The sequence below is a fragment of the Apis mellifera genome, linkage group LG10 (assembly GCF_003254395.2).
Source record: "Apis mellifera strain DH4 linkage group LG10, Amel_HAv3.1, whole genome shotgun sequence".
NCBI classification, from domain to species: Eukaryota; Metazoa; Arthropoda; class Insecta; order Hymenoptera; family Apidae; genus Apis; species Apis mellifera.
This window is the reverse complement of record NC_037647.1, coordinates 570,980-590,147: the sequence shown is the minus strand read 5'-3', so window position 1 is coordinate 590,147 and position 19,168 is coordinate 570,980. Positions and strand designations below refer to the sequence as shown.

The window sequence follows — 19,168 nt, the reverse complement described above, 5'->3', positions numbered from 1 at the left end:
GAGTGACGAAACGAAATCAATCATTTTATTCTATTCTAACTTATTTGTTGATTTCATCAAAATTTCGAATTTGATAAATTTAACTAATGAAAAATTAATAGGTCTTTAACTTTCAACGATATTCGATGCTTCGATATTCTATTAAATTCACTTTATAATATTGTTGTAACCAATATTCTTTCAACCGCCGAAGAAAGAATTTTTCAATTCGAAACTTTTATCAGACAAGTTTCTTTAGAATAAAAAAAAAAAAAGGGAAAAGGGATAATAAAAATGAGGATATCGAGCAATTCCATCGATATTTCTTTATAGATAGTTTTCCCTAGTTATCGCGATAAGATTTTTACCAGTGAATTTCGTTGTTATCATCGAGTAAAATACGCTTGTTTTCTACTTGAATGAACGATCAAAGTCATGATTCGAAAAACTTTATCTCGTTAGGGGTTCGTGTGAGAACCGAGTAAATATCTTTCTTAGATACTTTGATATACTATTCTAATAGACTTGGTTGTATTTCTCCTCATAATTTACTTTTCTTTTCTGTAAGTTATCTTACAAATAATATTTATGGATATATAACAAAAGTATCGTGAAATTTCTATTAAAATGAAAAGTAGAATTTTACTATTAACGAAAAGATTAAAAATAAGATGAAATATTCTTTCACTATTATTAACAATTATCTGTATAATTACAATTTTTTAAAATCTCGTTTCTAAAAAAATTTAAATAAGGAAAAAAAATTTATATTGAAAATAATAATAATAAATAATATTCTACGCGTGAATCCTTTTTGTAAATTAAGTATATATAACATTTTTATTATTGAATTAATATTTTGCAATATAATAAACATGTGATATTAAAATATTTCTTCAAATTTATAACAAAATGTTTAAGAGGATATAATTTTCCAGTTAATAGTTAATATTTACAGCGATAAGTTACCGTTATCGTTGTTTTAAATATATCAAGTATATCATATTTTTACCGCGTGCAGGCATTTTTATTTTATGCAAGCAAAAAAAAAAATTTCATTGTATATTTATAGACAAAAGATAAGAAATAAGCTAATATTTCGCAAATTTTATCGATAATTATGTAGAAAAGGAAACTCTTTCAATAGCTGATTTCAATAAGAAAAATAAATTGTTAGGATATGATTTTTTCCTACATATGTTATTGCATATTAGTTTAAGTATTCAAGATATTCTTCTTTTAGATAATTATCTTTTTATCTTTATTTGTTTTTATATAAACATATTTGAAAAAAAACCGATCACTTATCGATTACCTTTCCATGTTATTTTTAATTCCAATCTCAGAGAATGAAAAAAAAAAATTCACAAATGATTAATTTGTTTCTCAATTCATTAATATTTATTAAAATCCTAAGCATAAAAACTCGACGATTCTCGACCATACAAAATTTTCCCGCAAAAAGAAATGAAATAAGAAAAAAAGAAAAAAAGAATGTGTCGAGTGAACCGGATTATAAACTTTAAACCAAACCCCGAATATTCGATCAATAAACGGAGACCTTGCTCCACATCCTGGTTCACCTGATTCTTGTATAATCATAGAACAACGTCTGGCTAATATAACACGATGGCCAATCAATCCCCCTCTAATAAGAGAATTTACCACAAACGGGGACTTGTCCATCCCACGATCGTCCCAATAAAGAGACTAAACCAACCCAAAACGTTATTAAGCGAGAAGAAGATGCGCCAAGCATCCAATCCAATAATGAACAAGGACAGAAACACGTAGAGAGGAAGAGAGAGAGAGAGAGTAACGATGCCAACCACCCTCACGGAGAGCTAGATGAAGCGTCATAGGTGGATAAAGCGGATGGGGACACGCGGTATGACAGAGAGCATGGCAAGTTGCCTTGCCTTCTATGCTACACGTTCTACGCTTGTGCGCGTGTAAAACGTTCCACGGCGGAACGGTTCGGTTGTGTAACGCCGAGGGGATGCCGTGACAAAGGGCAGTGTTTAAGTCGCAGGGCGCGAGAGAGAGACAGGGGCCTCGCGTGTATTCTCGTGTATGCACGCGTTTGTGTCCCTCCCCCTCCCCTCCCCTCGCTCCTCTGTCATCCGATAATCGGAAAGTCAATCGGCGCACCTGTACACGTCTGACCAACACAAACTCTATCGAGTAGCAAGCTCGACATAAAGTGATAGAGAGAGAGAAAGAGGGAGAGGGGGAGAGAGAAAGAGGTGGAGCAGAGCCTCTCTCGTTTGCTTTATCCGGTGCAATTTCATAATCGATAATCGAGGCCGACGCGCAAACCGAGCGCTGTCCGCTTGTTGGACGACACACAACCGTGTCCGTTACACACGCCAGCCAGAAGGAAATTTTGTTTTCGAAGATTGCCGAATGTTAGGACAGGCTTGGCTCTGTTTGACCAACCAATTCAAGCTTTACGAGAGAAGATCGACGGGAGATGTGTTCCCGTTTGGTCGTGTTTACTAATGTTGCGGGATTGGAAAGTTTCGTAAGGGGGTTTCATTTGTTCTTTTCTTTATTTTTTATTTTTTTTTTTAATTTTCAGAACGCTGTCTTCCTTTTGTATTCGTTCCTTTGATGTATATTTTTTAGCTAGCTTTAATAAAAGAAATTCTGTAGGAGTTTTGTTGTAATGACATAAAAAATTTTGAATGTGTATTTTAAATTCAAAGTCAAATAATATTTCCTTTCATCTCTTAATTTTTAATTTTATCAAACAGATGATAAATTCTGTGAACAATCAACAATAGGTATGGAATAATAATAGATGTAATGCAATGAGTATCTTATTCATCGGGGATGATTCAATCAATAATTCGAGTATTTACTGTTTGAGGTAATATAAACTGCTTATTCAGAGGATGTTAAAAGCAAAATTTAATTGTAAGATTTTAAAGGGTAATAATGCTAATAATACCTATTAGGGAGAATAAACTGTTGAATTAATACGGATTCCAAAATCAATAATTTTGGTATAAAATAAATTTTGTGTATCGTAGAAAACCTATCGTGCTTAATTTACCCGTCCATAATGAACGATACACATCCGAATTACAGCAATGAATGCGAAATGAATGTATAGCTGGTAATTTGTAACAAGATAATTTGATAATATACACATAAGTTGATTCAAACATAATTTATAATATTACGACGAATGTTCTCTATTCAAATGCAAAAATAAGATATATAAAATATCTTATGTGTGAAAAAAAAATAATATTTTCGATTGCATCGCGTCGTTATTTGTATAAATTATGAAAGAAATTTATTAAAACATTAGATAACAAACACAAAATTTATTTTAGCTTCGATATTGATCAAAAAAAAAAAAAAAACAAATATTTGCACGAATCTTAAAAATATCAAACAAAAAAATAAACAAAGTAGAAATGGATCACTGCCGTGTCACACATGGGAAATACTAATAATTCCGATCGGTAGCCGGACAACTCTATCCATCACGCGCGACACTCACCCACCACTGTCACGTTACAGAACAATTCATCCATTACACCGATTACTCCTACTATTCTATAAACATCAATTTCATCGAACCGATTCTTATTAATCGCGTAACACTTACAAGAATCTATCTTTATAAAATCTTGATAGAAAAAAAAAACTTCACAACAGAATATAGAATATACTCAAAACCACTCTATATATATATATATATAAACCCACTCGATAAAATGTTACGTAAGACAAAAACTGGAGAATTTATCATTTATGCATTCCTCTTGTTTAAACAACCATATGTTCCCCATATATATATATATATATATATCAAACGTGTCATAGACAGAGGTACACGCACTATTTCATCGATATGCGCGAAGCTACTCGTTTCTTATCCGAAAACAATGTATCAGGTGATATCGATCAGATCCACCACCACTCCATGCGCCCACTCCTCTCCCTCTTCCGTCGTTATTTTTTAGCATCCCCCGGTACTAATGCAGTCTGCACCACGACACTCGTTACTCGTGACATCGACACGAGGGTGGGTGGTGGTAGCACGACCGGGCGGAGGGTAAACGTTCCACGCTGTGTCGCCAGGGGGGGGAGGGGGGGTGGAATCGCTGATCGACCCTCTCTTGCGCGAATATTTTTTTTCCCCCTTTTCTTTTCCTTTTTTCTTTTATTTTCTCTCTCTTTTTTTCCTACCATACGCACGCCGCTACTTCATCCGCGCCTACCTTTTGTCCTTCGTCTCCTCTCTTTGGTCTCTGCGCTTCAGTTTCTTTTTTTTTTCCTTTTTCCTTTTCTCTTCCTACTGTTTCTCGTATATTCGAAGCCGAAAGGGAAAGAGGAATGAAAAATAACGCTTGCGATTTAAAATGTCTAACGAGATGAAATTGTTTGAAATTTGTTGCGTTATTTGTTCGGAATATTCATTAAATTGGAAATTTCTTGTGATTTTTCTTATTTGAAATAATTTTATTTAACACAGATTGATTGTGGATTAATCTTTCATTGAAATTTAATTTTATTTGCGATTCTTTTCTCAATTAATGACGAAAGAGGAGTTTAAGAATTTTATAAATATTTCCTTCGTTTTAAGTTTACCATAAAGTGTAAGAAATGTAGCAATTTATATTAATTTGAGAATTTACATATCTTATTGAAAATAAAATATTTTTGAGCAACAGATAAATTTGAAATAAATCTTTTATTCCTCGATACGTAATATCTTTAATAACGTATCTATTATCCCGAATAATTTCGTATATAATTTTTCCAAAAATTCCTGATGATATTTGCAATATCTTAAATAATTTCGTCGATAAATTTCAATTCTACGAATTTCGAATCGGAACAGAAGTAATTAACGATAACGTAGTAATAGCCGTGTCAACCCTTTGCACACGGCACGCAGAGCGTGGCATCATAAATATACGGCATTTCGTACGTGTGCTCGTCGTGACGGTTGTTCCTGCATCCCGAGACATGACGTACGAGCGACAGCGGCTGGACTTCACGGATTTCCGTTCGAAATAAATATGTATCTGCCGGGCATGGCTTCCGACGTGACTGCTCTTCCAGGTCTATGGGAATATGCATGTATTTTGAATTTTTTTTTTTTTTTTTTTTTCCCCCTCATTTCTTTTTGCTTGATCACGTCCAGACGTAGAAAAATTATAAATGGTACTACGTGTGGAAATATTACGTGAATTATTTTTTTTATTTTTATTTTTATTTCTTCTCTTTTTTTTTTTTTCATGCACTTTTGTCGAGTCACTAAATAAAAAATTCACAAAATTAGTTACCCATAGGGCACTTGTTAGTTTTAAAACAACTCGTATTTCATCTAAAAGTAAAAGCTTTTTGTGCACAATAATTCCAAAAAGATTGGAAGAAATATTTGAATTTTTTTAAAAAATAATTTAAAATGTTTTGTTTTGAATTATCATTACAATTTTTACTCAAAAGTTTGTCTTTTGAATATTTTGAGATCTTTGATAATTTAGAATTGTTATATACTTGTGGATCGAAAGTTTTTAATCAAAAGGAATCTCATAAATACTTAATAGAAAATAAATCTGGAATCTAGAAAATGGTAACAACTCGAATTAAAAATAAACATTATATGGAATCAATAAGATATATTTATGTTATAATTAAATGCAATGAAGTTGAATTATTTATTTAAATATAATTTTCAAACTTTTTAACAATAATGTATTTTTGAAAGTCAAGATAGAATCGTTTAAATATTATCTGACAGAATTAATGCATAAAAGTTACAAAGTAAATAATGTTTCATGAATTAGTAATGAATGAAATTTGACATCGAGAAATTATATCAATTATGTATCAAAATAATAGAATTACGGTATTAAACAAAAACTTGCTTTTTAATGTATAGGATAATTCGACAAGATCTATTATCAAAAAATGAGTAAAATCGAAAATAGATCGACGTCAAAAATTTCTTCTTAGTATTAAAATCGCTTTCAATAAACAAAAATGAAGATTAAGCAGAATTCTAAGTTACTAAGACAAAAAAAGAGAAGTATAATTTAATTTCTCGATCAGGAAATATTAAATCAATACCTTCAAACACATCCACGAGTATCACGAATGAAGATTGTTCGAAATACCGGTAAAAAATATGAATTGAATAGAGCAAATAAAAAATTCGAAATATTCAATTCGCATTCGATGCTCTCCACGTCTGCGTTTTTCTGTTTTTTACCTCCCCCCCACTTCTCCAATTCCTCCAACAAACGGGACGAGCCAGCCGGGTATTGGAATTTTAAGCCACGCGGTCGATTAAATCAGAAACCAGAAACGGATCTAGCGGGCAGGGTAAATCAGGATCGAAACAAATTACGGGCAAACGTCGAGCAGATCAAGGCCCGCCCTTGCCAATTAGAGACCGTATTTTAAACTAATTTCCGTGGCTAACGGGCTGGCTAAATGCCCTCCGCGGTTTTCACCTAATTATCCCGAACGAGCCGAACAATCAACTCGAACGGTTGAAAAATTTTCGTTGCTCTTTGGTTATCCGCGTTTCCCTCCCTCTGCGTTGTATATCTTTTCGCCCGGTGTGATTCCTGGTCAATTCGAAAATGAATTTCGAAAAATAACCATCTGATAATTGATAGATAAAGCAGGAAAAGAGCGTAGAAGATTATTTTGTAGGGAAAGACAGTGGATCAGATCGTTTCTTTAAGATAAGAGCTGCGATAAGCGGGCAGAACATGATGTCATATTCGCGTGGATTTTACGATATTACATGATCAATTCCAAAATAGAAACGTCATAGTATTTCGTGGAAAGAAGATTAAATTTTAAGTTTAGAAATTTCAGTGATCTGAAATGAGTGATTGAAACGATTGTTTATAACATTTGGGTGAATTTAAATATTTTGAACTTTCCATAACTCGTTCTAATAACTCAAAGAAGAGTAAAGTTAGCATAGTGTCAAGCACAATGTTGAAGAGAGCGATGAGCATTTTATTTACGATTTTTATTTACTTAGTAAAATAAAGTTATGTACAAACTAAAATTAATTCCTAAATGATTGTTAACCTATATTAACAATAGTTAAAATTATTAAAAATAATTTTTATTACTACTTTTAAGATAACAAAAATAAAAATTTTATATATAATTATATTGCATTTTATAATAGAGCAAATTTTGGTATTTGCATATTTTTGAGAAATATTATTTTTCTGCGAATTTTTTATAAAAGGATATTCTTTTTCTTTTTTTATATATAATTTATCTAAGATAATCTTGTTCAAATCTTCTTTATTCTCCGATTCTTTTCTATAAACAAAAATATTAGCTTTTTCTAAATTTTTCTCTATTTCACAAATTAGTTTCTTCAAGGAAATTGAATGATTTGAAAATTTACCAAATGCACGAATATCTGATTACTTTTCTTCCATTTCAATTCTCTTGAAAATAAGAAATTCAACGAAGAAATTTTATTTGATACTTTTTACTTATTCTCTCACGTATGTATATCTTATAAAATAAAATGAACTTTTACCAATAATCCACTCGCATTCCAAGATCAATAGAATTTTTTATTCTTATTTTATAAACTTAATTTTAAGAAATAAGAATATTGCTGCTTTGTTGTATTATCAGTTACCAGTATCTTATATAATCTATATATATCCAAGTATCCTATATATCGGTGAAAGATGGAAGGAAGGAAGAATCGAAGGAAAATCCGTCTGTTCTTGTCAGATGATGGGCGAAATTGATCGAATCCACTCAACGACGCGATCCTGTGCACCGTAATAATTATCGCCATGCTCAATTACGTCCGATGCCGCGCCATTCGTTCGTGAAATCCTTCATTTACTCGTCCTCTCAATCAGAGGCTTCACCCCTGATGTAGCCCTGTCCTACAATTTTAGAGTGAACGTCATCTCTTGTATCGCCTAATATCGTTTGCTTTTTAAAGCAGTAATGCGATTAGTATAAAGTAAAGGGAAAAGAAAATTTATCATTGAAAAAAAACTTTGTTCAACTTTTAATTATTGGAGATTGAAAGTTACATCGGATTTCTTTCTTTCTTTTTTTCTTTTTTTTTTTTTTTTTTTTTGAGACTTGTCAATTAATAATTTTAGTCGAGATACAAATTTTCATTTTTTTATAGAAATTTAATTGTACATCGGATTTTTTTCGATATAAAATATGAGATGATAAATGTTTTGTAATTTAAATCAAATTTAAAAGAGAAAGAATTATTTATTTAATATGTTTTATGAAATAGTTTAAAATAGAAGATACAATAATATTCCATACTTTTTAGAAAACAAATGTTTCTTTGCATAAATTAGAGAATTATTTATTTAATATTTTTATGAAATAGTTTAAAATAAAAGACACAATAATATTCCACATTTTTTAGAAAACAAATGTTTCTTTGCATAAATTTGAATTAAAAAATACATCAAACATTCTCTCTTAAAGAAAGAACCTATCTAAAAATTCCCTAATTTCATGAGAATTTGATAAATTTATTATCAAATTCTCAATCTATTACATAATCGAATAATTTCATCAAAAAATTATTTCTACACGATGCACGTATAAAAATATCTCGAATAATCGTATTCCAAGATACATCATCTCCATCGTCAAATATGTCACGCTAACTCTTTTCATCATCCGAGAGGTATTCCTCGCGAAACGTCTTCGCGCGAACTTCATCCTCGAGTGAATTTCACGACAGAAGGGTGCCTGAACTATCTCACGAGGCAAGACGGCTTAATTGTCTGGGCGTCTCGCGAAATTTACTCGCGGTTACGCGCACCCTGTCTCGTCGACGATCCCCGGCAAGGAAATCGCGTAATTAATACGCCTTCAAAACGTCACGGATCCAACTTGGAGTTACGCGTTTAGAAGCGGCAAACGTTCTTCAGGAATGCGGAAGACGGATAATTTCAGTGCCCATTGTGCGTAGGTACTCTAGTCGAAAAGCGTTAATAGTATCCCTCGTCAAAGGGAAGGGAAACGATATTGTTGATTGGATGAAACGAGCGTTCATTTAGTCTGTGAGTGAGTCTATTAAGATGATAATATGTCTTTTATATTTTTGAAAGAAATTTATCTCCAATGAATTTCTTTCTGCTTTTTTAGATTATTTTGTTTGTTTGTTTATTCATAAAGAAATGCTTTTGAGAGGAATACAAAAAGTTTTTTGAATAATATTCGAATAGTTTTTTTTTTTTTTAAATCGATATCCGAAGATATTGAAGTGAATTGTTTTACAACGTATTTGTCATATAATATCAAATAATTATTATTTTATTACATCAAGTTTATACGGTAATTATAATATTATTACGTTGAACAATCATTTTGAGTATCGTTTAATGAAATTTATTATATCGTCTAATGAATTTTGGTTATATGAATTTGGTTATTTTGATTCTGATTTTGGCTAATGAAATTTTGCCCCTTTTGTGTCAAGCTCTGGTTAATTATTCCATAACTTTCAAAAACGATGTAACATGTTAATATATTCTAAATACTTTGAAGGATCTATTTTAAGAGGATAAAATAAATATAACATAAATTGATATATAAAAATATCAATTGAGATTTATTTCTCAAGTTTGCATTAAATAAAGTAAAATAGAGATAGAGCTGTCTTCATCTTGGTTAATTTCGATTATTAAATTCGATATTTATTAACTTATAAACTTAATAAGTAACTTTCATTCGACATTTTGTATATAAATTATTGATTCTTATCTATTGAACTCCTAAACATGTTTCACGAATATAATATTTTATATAGTATATAATAGTTAGACTGTATAAATAAACTTCTACTATTTTTTGATCAAAATTCTATATAAAAAAATTTATTAAAATACATAAATGAAATAATATTCTCAATTTGTTCAAACGAATCATCTCTCTCATCTCTCACCGAAAGGAAAAATCAAAAACTAAAAGAGGAGCGCGGTTAATTTTCAATGATAATTAATTTTTCTAATATTTTCTATGATTTTTATGATTTACAATTATATAGATAATTAAAATGCATGTGTGTGTGTGTGTGTGTATGTGTGTGTGTGTGTGTATCAATTATCACTTTGAAAAAATCCTAGAATAAATGGACAAATAAAGTCTAGGAACGAATTCTAATAGGATTGGAAAATATTGATTCTTATATTCGTAGATACTCGATAATTGTAGAACTTTTTATCAGATTCTCTTTTCCTTGTATTCATCTTCCCTCCAACTTGTTTCTTTTGTCCAAAACTTTTTATTGTTTTATCTCATATAACTAAACTGTAATACTGTGAAATTCTTCTTCTGTTCACTAATATGTACATTATATTATAGTTAAAAAAAATTTTAAAGAATTATAAAAATAGAGCGCAATGTAAAAGATTCGTTAAGACCAAAATTGCTTTTAAATATTAAAGAATATTTTTTATAAATAATAAATAGCTATCTGACAACTAGGCAATGTTGCTTTCGTCACAACAATTTGCAACAAAAAAGTTCCATTATTAGATCATCTGTCAATTATTATGAAATTTAAAAATTCTTCAAAATATCTTAGAAAAATCTTTTCAAAAATCTTCTTAATCTTGAATAATTGAGTGAAATTTTGTAATAATAAATATATAATTATACAATATAATGTAAAAATATATTGCTTAATAAAATGCAATTCTAAAATGATCATTTATCATTACTATTTTAATGATTAAACAATGGTTAGCATAAATTTTATGAACACTATATATTAACAAATTTCTTTTGCCATTTTAAAAGAGAGAAAAAAAAAGGATGAAAATATAGGTTGAAACAATTTGTTTCATAAATCACGAGGGCCGAATAACAAACGAAGATGCAGATGTGGAAGGTAATAAAAGAGGAACAAGTAGAGCGGAATTTCGAAGAGAGGCGGCAGCGGTGTGCTCGAAAATAATTGTTCCATCGGTGGGCGGAACCATTTTAAAGGATCTTTTTTTCGCTTGTAAAATGCCGGTGAGAAGGAGGCTCGAATAGCTGACGGTATCGCGGAACAAAGGACAACGCGAAGCGCAAGGCACTCGGTGAAATTCCGCTTTTCTCGTTGTTCGTTGCTCGTCTTAGCCGCTAGATTAGGAGCTTGTTTCCCTCGTGAGCTCGTCTACACGGGATATAAAGCATTGTGAAGAGTGGGTAACTATCTCATCCTTGTGTTGTCATGAACGAGGAATACCGAGTTAAAAATTTTCTAAAGGCGCACTTCACTTACGTTGTTGTACACCCTGTTTGCTGCCAAATTAAAGACACAAGTGCACAAAATTTTTGTCTTATATCTCTCTGCATTATGTGATTGCTCAAATTATTGTTATTATTATTATTGAATAATTGATAATGTATTAATTTATTTGATTATATATATTGATGACTATTTGCCCTTGAAATGTTTAGTCTTTATAATAAAGAAGGAGACTTTTTTTGATGATTTATTATTCTATAATAATTTATCGAGAAAGCATTTTTTTATTATTGAAAAAATTTACGAATATATCTAAGTGAAAATGAATAAAGATATATAATGTATAGGAATATATATATAAAATGTAATTAAAATAGTAAGCTTTTCCTCTCCATTGATGTTTTAATATTTCATCATGGAAAGTATTAAAATTTTCATTATTCATGAAAATAAACACTAATAATTAACATTAAAACAATTAATCTATAACATGTACTTCAAATGTACTTACCTATTGTATGTTTAATTATAAATTGAAAATATACTTAATCTCTCCATACACGATTAATTTATTTGTTATTGAATGAAAACTCGTTAAATAAAATTTAGAATTACAAATCAAAAGAATGTCAAAACAATGATGAAAACATTTATATTATATAAGCATTGTCTGTTTATTGAGTTACATGAAAGAAATGCTATGTTTTATAATGTATTATTTATTGTCCAATATTTTTCTTAAAAATAATTAATATACGAAAAATAAATTAAAATATATTGCATTATTGCATTTAAATAATACAATGATTTTTCTTTTCAATTATATTTTTACTCAGAAGATTTCAAAATAATTTTCAATTTTTTAGAATGATATACAATGATCTTCGAGATTAGATAAATAAGTCAATGAAAAAAATGCAACTGCAAAAAAAATTATATTATGTTGATTTGAAAGAATAATTTCATTTTTTTCTATAACTATTTTCGAAAAAAACATTGAATAATAATAAACATATCCTATTATATAAATAATTAATAATATATATTACTATTAAAAAAATGAATCTTAATTGATAACTGTACGCCATAAACCCTCGTACCAAGTTTCAAAGTTTTCATCAAAGTTCTCCATAGTTAATTCTATAGAGCAACGCCATCTTGGATTAAACTCTCGAATCTCAAAATATATACGCTATGTATTATCACCCTGTCGTATTAGCGCAAAGTATCCTTAGGTGAATGGAGGGTAAGAAAATATCGGGACACGATATTTGATTCGATCGATAAATTCCATGTGTTTCCGAGCAGGGATGGAACAACGAGTTGGAAACTCGAATTGGAAGCTCGAATTTCTCGTTTCCTCGAAAGGACGAAGGACGATGCTTGATTTCACGAAGAAATTGCTCGAAACAGTTCAAAGAAGCAACAAGATTAGAAACTATTATCCTACGCTCCTCGTCGTATAATCTTCACCGCGGGCATTCGCGGATCACCAAGTCGTCCTTCGTCATCGTTCCATCCTCCGTATAACCATTCTTCTGCCCGTCCGCTTTCCTCCAGGCGGAAAACGTTCCTCTCCACTTGCAAGGTTCTCGTCGAACGACTTCAAAGCCCATTTGCAACGAAGAGGAATCGAAGGAAGGGGAAAGGACTCCCGCGGTAGAATCGAAAGGCAAGCGTGTAAAGGGGATCAAGGCGAGATAGAAGCACGAGAAATTCATAAAGCTGTTCTTAAGCCGGCATAGACCTGGAACGTCAGTCTAGTAACCTTTTCGCGTAGAAGCGATTCTCCTTGGCCTCGAGAGGATTCCAGGTGAAGTTCGTTTGATAGCGAACGATGCCATAGCCCGGAGAGTTCAAAGTTCTCTCTCTCTCTCTCTCTGTTCTCGAACATCTCTAATATTAACCCCTTTTTGCCTGTAACCGCCTGAATTTACCAGTTCTACATCGTCCATGTCCTGTCATCGCTTCTGTTGAACAATTTTCCACGGTCCAATGCCACTTCCGAGTAGCCCTCTTATCGACCCTCTCCTATTCAATAGTTACACGTAGTCTCTGCCTTTCTTTCTCACCCCCTACGCTTCTACCTACGAGAATCCGCCAGCTCTTTGACTAAAGACTAGCTGTATACTCTCTCGTCGCTGGTCGATATAAATGGAGAAATGGAGAATTATGCGCGGCAACAATCGACTATGGAATATGAATCGAACGTATGTATTGGGTTGGCAACTAAGTAATTGCGGATTTTTTTTAGAAAATCAAAGACAATTTTTTCATGGAACTAAATAACTTTATTCTGTAATGTGTTGCCTATTTTGATCAATGACCTTTTGCCATCTTTCAGGCAGCATCGTAATCCCACGTTCATAAAACTTCTGGTTTTTATTAGCAAAAAACTGAATCAGGTACGATTTGATATCATCATCATTATTGAAATTTTTACCATTCAAGGAGTTTTGTAAAAATCGAAACAAAAAGTAATCAGATAGTGCAAGGTCAGGACTATATGGTGAATGTGGCAAAACATCCCAACCAAGCTCCAATAATTTTTGCCGAATGACCAAAGATGTGTAGCCTTGCATTGTTATGATGGAATACAACACCTTTTCGATTTGTCAATTCGGGCCGCTTTTTTTCAACTCCATTGTTTAATTTGGTTAGTTGTTCAATGTAGACAACAGAATTGATCGTTCGGTTGGGTGGTAAGAGTTCAAAATAGACAATTCCTTTGTAATCCCACCAAACTGATAACAAAACCTTCTTTTGATGAATACCAGCTTTTGATATTGTTTGAGTTGGTTCACGTGGCCTACTCCACGATCTTTTCCGCTTGATATTGTTGTAAACAACCCATTTTTCATCGCCAGTTATCAGTCGTTTTAAAAATGGATCATTTTCATTACATTTCTTTAGCAAATCGCAGCTGTTAATGCGTTGCGTTAAATGCTTTTCTTTCAGTTCGTGAGGAACCCATGTATCGAGTTTTTGAACATAGCCAAGTTGTTTTAAGTGGTTTTCAATGCATGTATGTGATACATGAAGCTTCTCTACAATCTCACGAGTTGTACTGTGACGATCCGAATCGATTATTGCTTTGATTAGGTCGTCATCAACTTAAACTGAAATCCGCAATTACTTAGTTGCCCAATATTTCGCTTTGGAATCGTTGGAATCGTGAAACGTTTTGGGTAAAGAAATTCTGACAGATTGAGGTGAGAAAGAATATTAGCATCAGTCGATTGAGGTTAATGGAGAGTCGTTCTTTTTTAAGGCATTCAATTTAATTGAATTTCATTTTAACGAATTAATTAAAATGATAAAGTATTGTGCTTCTCTGTATATCTCGTGGTTGTAAATAATACAATTTCAAAAATTCAATTCTCTTGACTTCTCGTGAGATTATAAATTCTAATAATAATATACTGTAATATTGGAGTCCATTCAACAGTTAAATTATTAATTTTATCGAATATTATTATCATCGAATAGGGATATTTTAATTTAAATAATTTTTTGTTTACAAAACACAGCATGATTATTGTTATTTTATTTTATTGCTCGTAATCGGATATACTCGATTTTCGCACAGTTCATTTCAGAATTACTTATTATTTAATATTAATAACAAGGCGTAATTAAATTTATTTATTTATTTTTTTTTTTTTTTAATCTTCCCAATTCTCCCCTGTCGAATTAATTTACACGTATTATGTACGAATACTGATTTCATATTATAATAGAATTTTATTAAACAAATATTAATTTGAAATACATATTAATAATATATGTTTATTCATCTTCTCTTTATTCTTTCCGAATTATAATTTTAAAATAATGCTCGAATGCATTACAATACAGTTCGAGTTAGTCAAGAAATTGTTTCTTGTAATTCTGTAATAAATCGAGATCAAGGAAACAATTGCTTTACAATAATTTATCGTAAAAATTCATCATTCTAAACGAATTTTCATTCTCTTTTATCTTTTAAATTTACTCGAATTTTATCAATCTTAAGCTGTAAGATCAATCGATGTTATCAAGGCATTCTTCCTTAATTCTCCTAATTTCGAACGTTTACGATCAAAGTTGAAATTCAACGATCTAACTTTGACGATTGTCGATGTTTATTACGATTGTATTCGTTGCTCGTCATGTATACCAATTTCTATTCTCTTTGAAAAAAGAAAATAAGTTCGGTTTAAATTTTTTTCAAAATCGTTTTTCTCCAAGACGAGAAAAGTGTTGCTTTTTGCAACACGGCAAAATGTCGTGCAGAGACGCGTGCCAAGAAAACGAAGGGAACCGTCATTATTTCCACGAAGTGGAAAGGTTTACGACTGTCCATCAAGATCTCGAATTGCTCCGGACTGAAGTTTTCGTGGAAAAGCAAGTTTCGCAGGAATACGTAATTTCGCTCTGTGAAACAGCAAGCCGTAAGCACCTCGAGCCTCGTCACTGCATTTTTCTTTCTTTTTTCTTTGTCTCTTCGTCTTCTTTGTTTTCTTCTTATTACACTTTATTTTTTGCTAAAAATACTCGTAAAATTGACTGAAGAAAAAGAAAAAAATTTTCTGATTTTACCGGGCTCTTCTAAAGATTCTCGAGATGAAAATGTTGATTAAGATTGACTCGATATATATCTTGAAAATAAAAAAAATCTTGAAATAAATTTTTTTTAATAATTTAGATTCTATCGATTTTTACTTTTTTCAATTATATCTTTTTTAAAGCAAATATATATTACTTTTTATCTGATTATATTTTTTTATTATTGTATATAAACATGAGTTTTCATATCAGAAATCAAATCGATCAATCTTCTACATTTTCTAAATTTATCCGTTAAAATTTCAGTTATTTTGAAAAATCTTAATAAAGGAATAATTAATTTTTATCGGTTTTGAGTTTCAAAATCAATTCATTTTTTCCTTGCATTGTGATTAAGTAGTCAAATAGCATCTTGAAATTAAAGAATCAAAGAATTAAAAAAGTAAAATTAAAATAAAAATTAAAACTTGTTTTCCTGCATGATGTGGAATCGAAATTGCTTGGTTAATATTCATGAGATTCAGAGCTTGTCTCGTCTTACTTAAAATATATACGATGATTGGCTAAAAATAAATGATAATTTTCTAATTAACGACATTTCAAATGTTGACTTTCATTTGTACACTTTCTTGTACGAGAAACGATATATGGACTGACGTGAGATATTTGAAATTTTCAGAAAAGATTACAGAAAGATCTCTTCCAAATTCAAAATTTAGTATGATATCATTACAAGTTATTGCTAAATATCCTTTCGGAAATATACCGAGTTTATAGCACGTCTTTACTACTGAGCATTAAGAAAATTAAAAATTTGAAATTACATCTGGAAGTTGTTGCAGATAAAGTTAAAAATTAATGTTTCCATTCAAAAATAATCGTCCTTCACGATCGTGTTATAGAGGTTATGAATAATAAAATACGCATTTTATTTTTTAGTAGAAAACGTCACAATAAAAATAAATAGGAAAATCAAAAAATTTGAAGAATAACACGTAAAATATGCTACATAAATACGTATTATAGACTTTACAGAACTTTTGATTTTATTATTTTTTTTAAATCAAAATCGGCTAATACGAGATAACTGAATATTATTTTTAAAAGAAAATAATAAATATAATTAAATCATTAATAGAAAATGTACAATTGATGTACAAGCATAATAGATTTTGTTTTGTAACAATTGTGTAAATTGTGATTTTTTGAATATTTATAGATCATGATGGATCTATAAATATTGTGTCTATAATTCGACTTTAAAATCTCCAAAAAATTTTAATTATACAACCATCGATCAAATATCTTATATTTTTATCGATTAGCCATTTTACTTTCTTTTATAATTCAAAACGTGAATATTTCAAATCTTCATTTCAAATATGCTAAAACTAATGATTACTGATAATGTAATTAAAGTTTACTTTAATAAGCACTCATTGAAATTTTTTTGTGTTACAGCCAAAACAGAAAATGTCTATTAAACAAAACAAAAAATAACTATTAACAACTATTATTGTGGAAGAATATTTTAGTCGTTATAATATCCGAAGTATAATCATTGTCAAAACTGCGTACACATCAAAACGTTATTATCTCATGTTTCTATCCTATCTCATATTCATGCTTTTTTCTCTAAGCTTTGCTAGAAGATTCTAGACATGCTCGTTTATGCCGGAATAAGGTAATATAGCACTTGCGACGCAGCATATTTCAAACAGTCAAACAGATTGTAATATTCAACTTTCAAAAACGCAAATGACTTCTCAATTTCCATTCCAAAGATGACACGAGTCTAATCTTAATCACTCCACACACACACACACACATATATTTACCACAGCTGGAGTATTCTAAAAAATGCAAGTTACCTCATTTTGCCAAAAATTTAAAATTCACCTGCCTTCTCTCCAAACCATCAAATCATCTTTTGCTCAAAGCACAAATTCACCATCCCCTTCTTAAGCAAGGATACCTTACTCGTAGTTGTGAAATCATACTTAAATTCCCTAATTATTCCCTAATTATTTTGACCAGCTGGCGTCTTTCTCTCATCAAGGCCGGCGTTATTGTTTGACTCTCTCTAATTAAAACCGCGCAACTTTCCAAGAAGTCGCGATTAAACGAAATTCTTGTCTGGAATTCAGAAATTTCAGGGGCCGGCCCTGAACTTTTCTCTCCTCGTTCCTCTCACCGTTTTCAGAATTTTGAGAGAATTTAATTTAATAATTTTCAAGTGGCGTCCTCGAATCGGTGTTTTTGAATCTCCATTTTTTTTTTCGCGAGATTTCGGGGGAAGAGTTGGAGTTCCAACGCGATCCTTTCTTCGAAATACCAGGAACACGTTGCGCCTCCGCTTTTGCAGCCTTTCCCTCGTCTGATACTGTGTACCGTGTCGTGGAAAATATGAAACGATTTAGGTACTTTATGCCCCAGTTTACCGGGAACACCTGTGCGCTTGAAGTTGAAGCCTCCATTTCATTTTTTGGCTGGTGATATTTCTTTTTTTTTTTTTTTTTGGACTGGTGTACTGCCTCCAAGAGGTTTTGTGGGGGTGATTTAGGGAAGAGGCAAGTGTTCAGGTATATTGGATAGTTCTTGCGTTATAATTGAGCGAAAATTGTTAGTATATGTGAAATATTTATTAATTTTTTTTTTGTGTATAAATAATGAATGTGAAATTGTCGATTTTTACTTCAATGCAAATTATAATCTAAATTCATTTCTCAAAGGTATTATGAGAAACTATATTTATTAAAGAAATAATAATGAATATTTTTTTAATGTGTATTTTATCAATAAAAGAATATTTACAATTAATAAATATTATATAATGCTTTATTTTATTATCATTGATCTTGCTTTTTTTTTAATAAAAGCTCTTCTGTATAGAATCTATTAATCTTGTACTCCTCTTATTATCGACTTTTCCGTCTTTCTTTTATTTAAATTCGATGGATTTTTTTTTATTTTCACATTGATTCAATATTTCTATAGAATCAAATCCAGTGATTGACCTGGAAAGTATTTTAGATCGTTATCAAAATTTAATCCTCAGGTTAAATTATTATTCGTATAAGGTAGCAAATAATAATCATTGAAAATATCAATAATTGTTGATGTTGAATTCATGATTCCATTTCTACAACAAATTGGATATTATTAAAATAAAAATTATATTTTGAAGCTTAATAAATTTCATATAAAAAATTTCTTGAAAAATGATTGCACATTATTTATATATGCTCAATGTGTATTATTTCAAAATATCTAAAATAAAACGATATTTATCTAAAAGCAATTATCTAATCAATTAAACAATAATAAAGTTATATTTATTTAATACTTCGTTAATACATTCATTGATGTATCAATTATGCATTGTTTTGTACAAAGATA

At 30.6% G+C, this 19,168-nt stretch overlaps 1 protein-coding gene across 3 annotated transcripts in view; it reads left to right on the top strand.

The window, feature by feature from the left end:
* The window catches only part of LOC413242 (bifunctional heparan sulfate N-deacetylase/N-sulfotransferase), a 260,674-nt gene that overhangs the window by 197,857 nt on the left and 43,649 nt on the right, over positions 1-19,168 (top strand). The gene's annotated exons all lie outside the window — the stretch shown is intronic.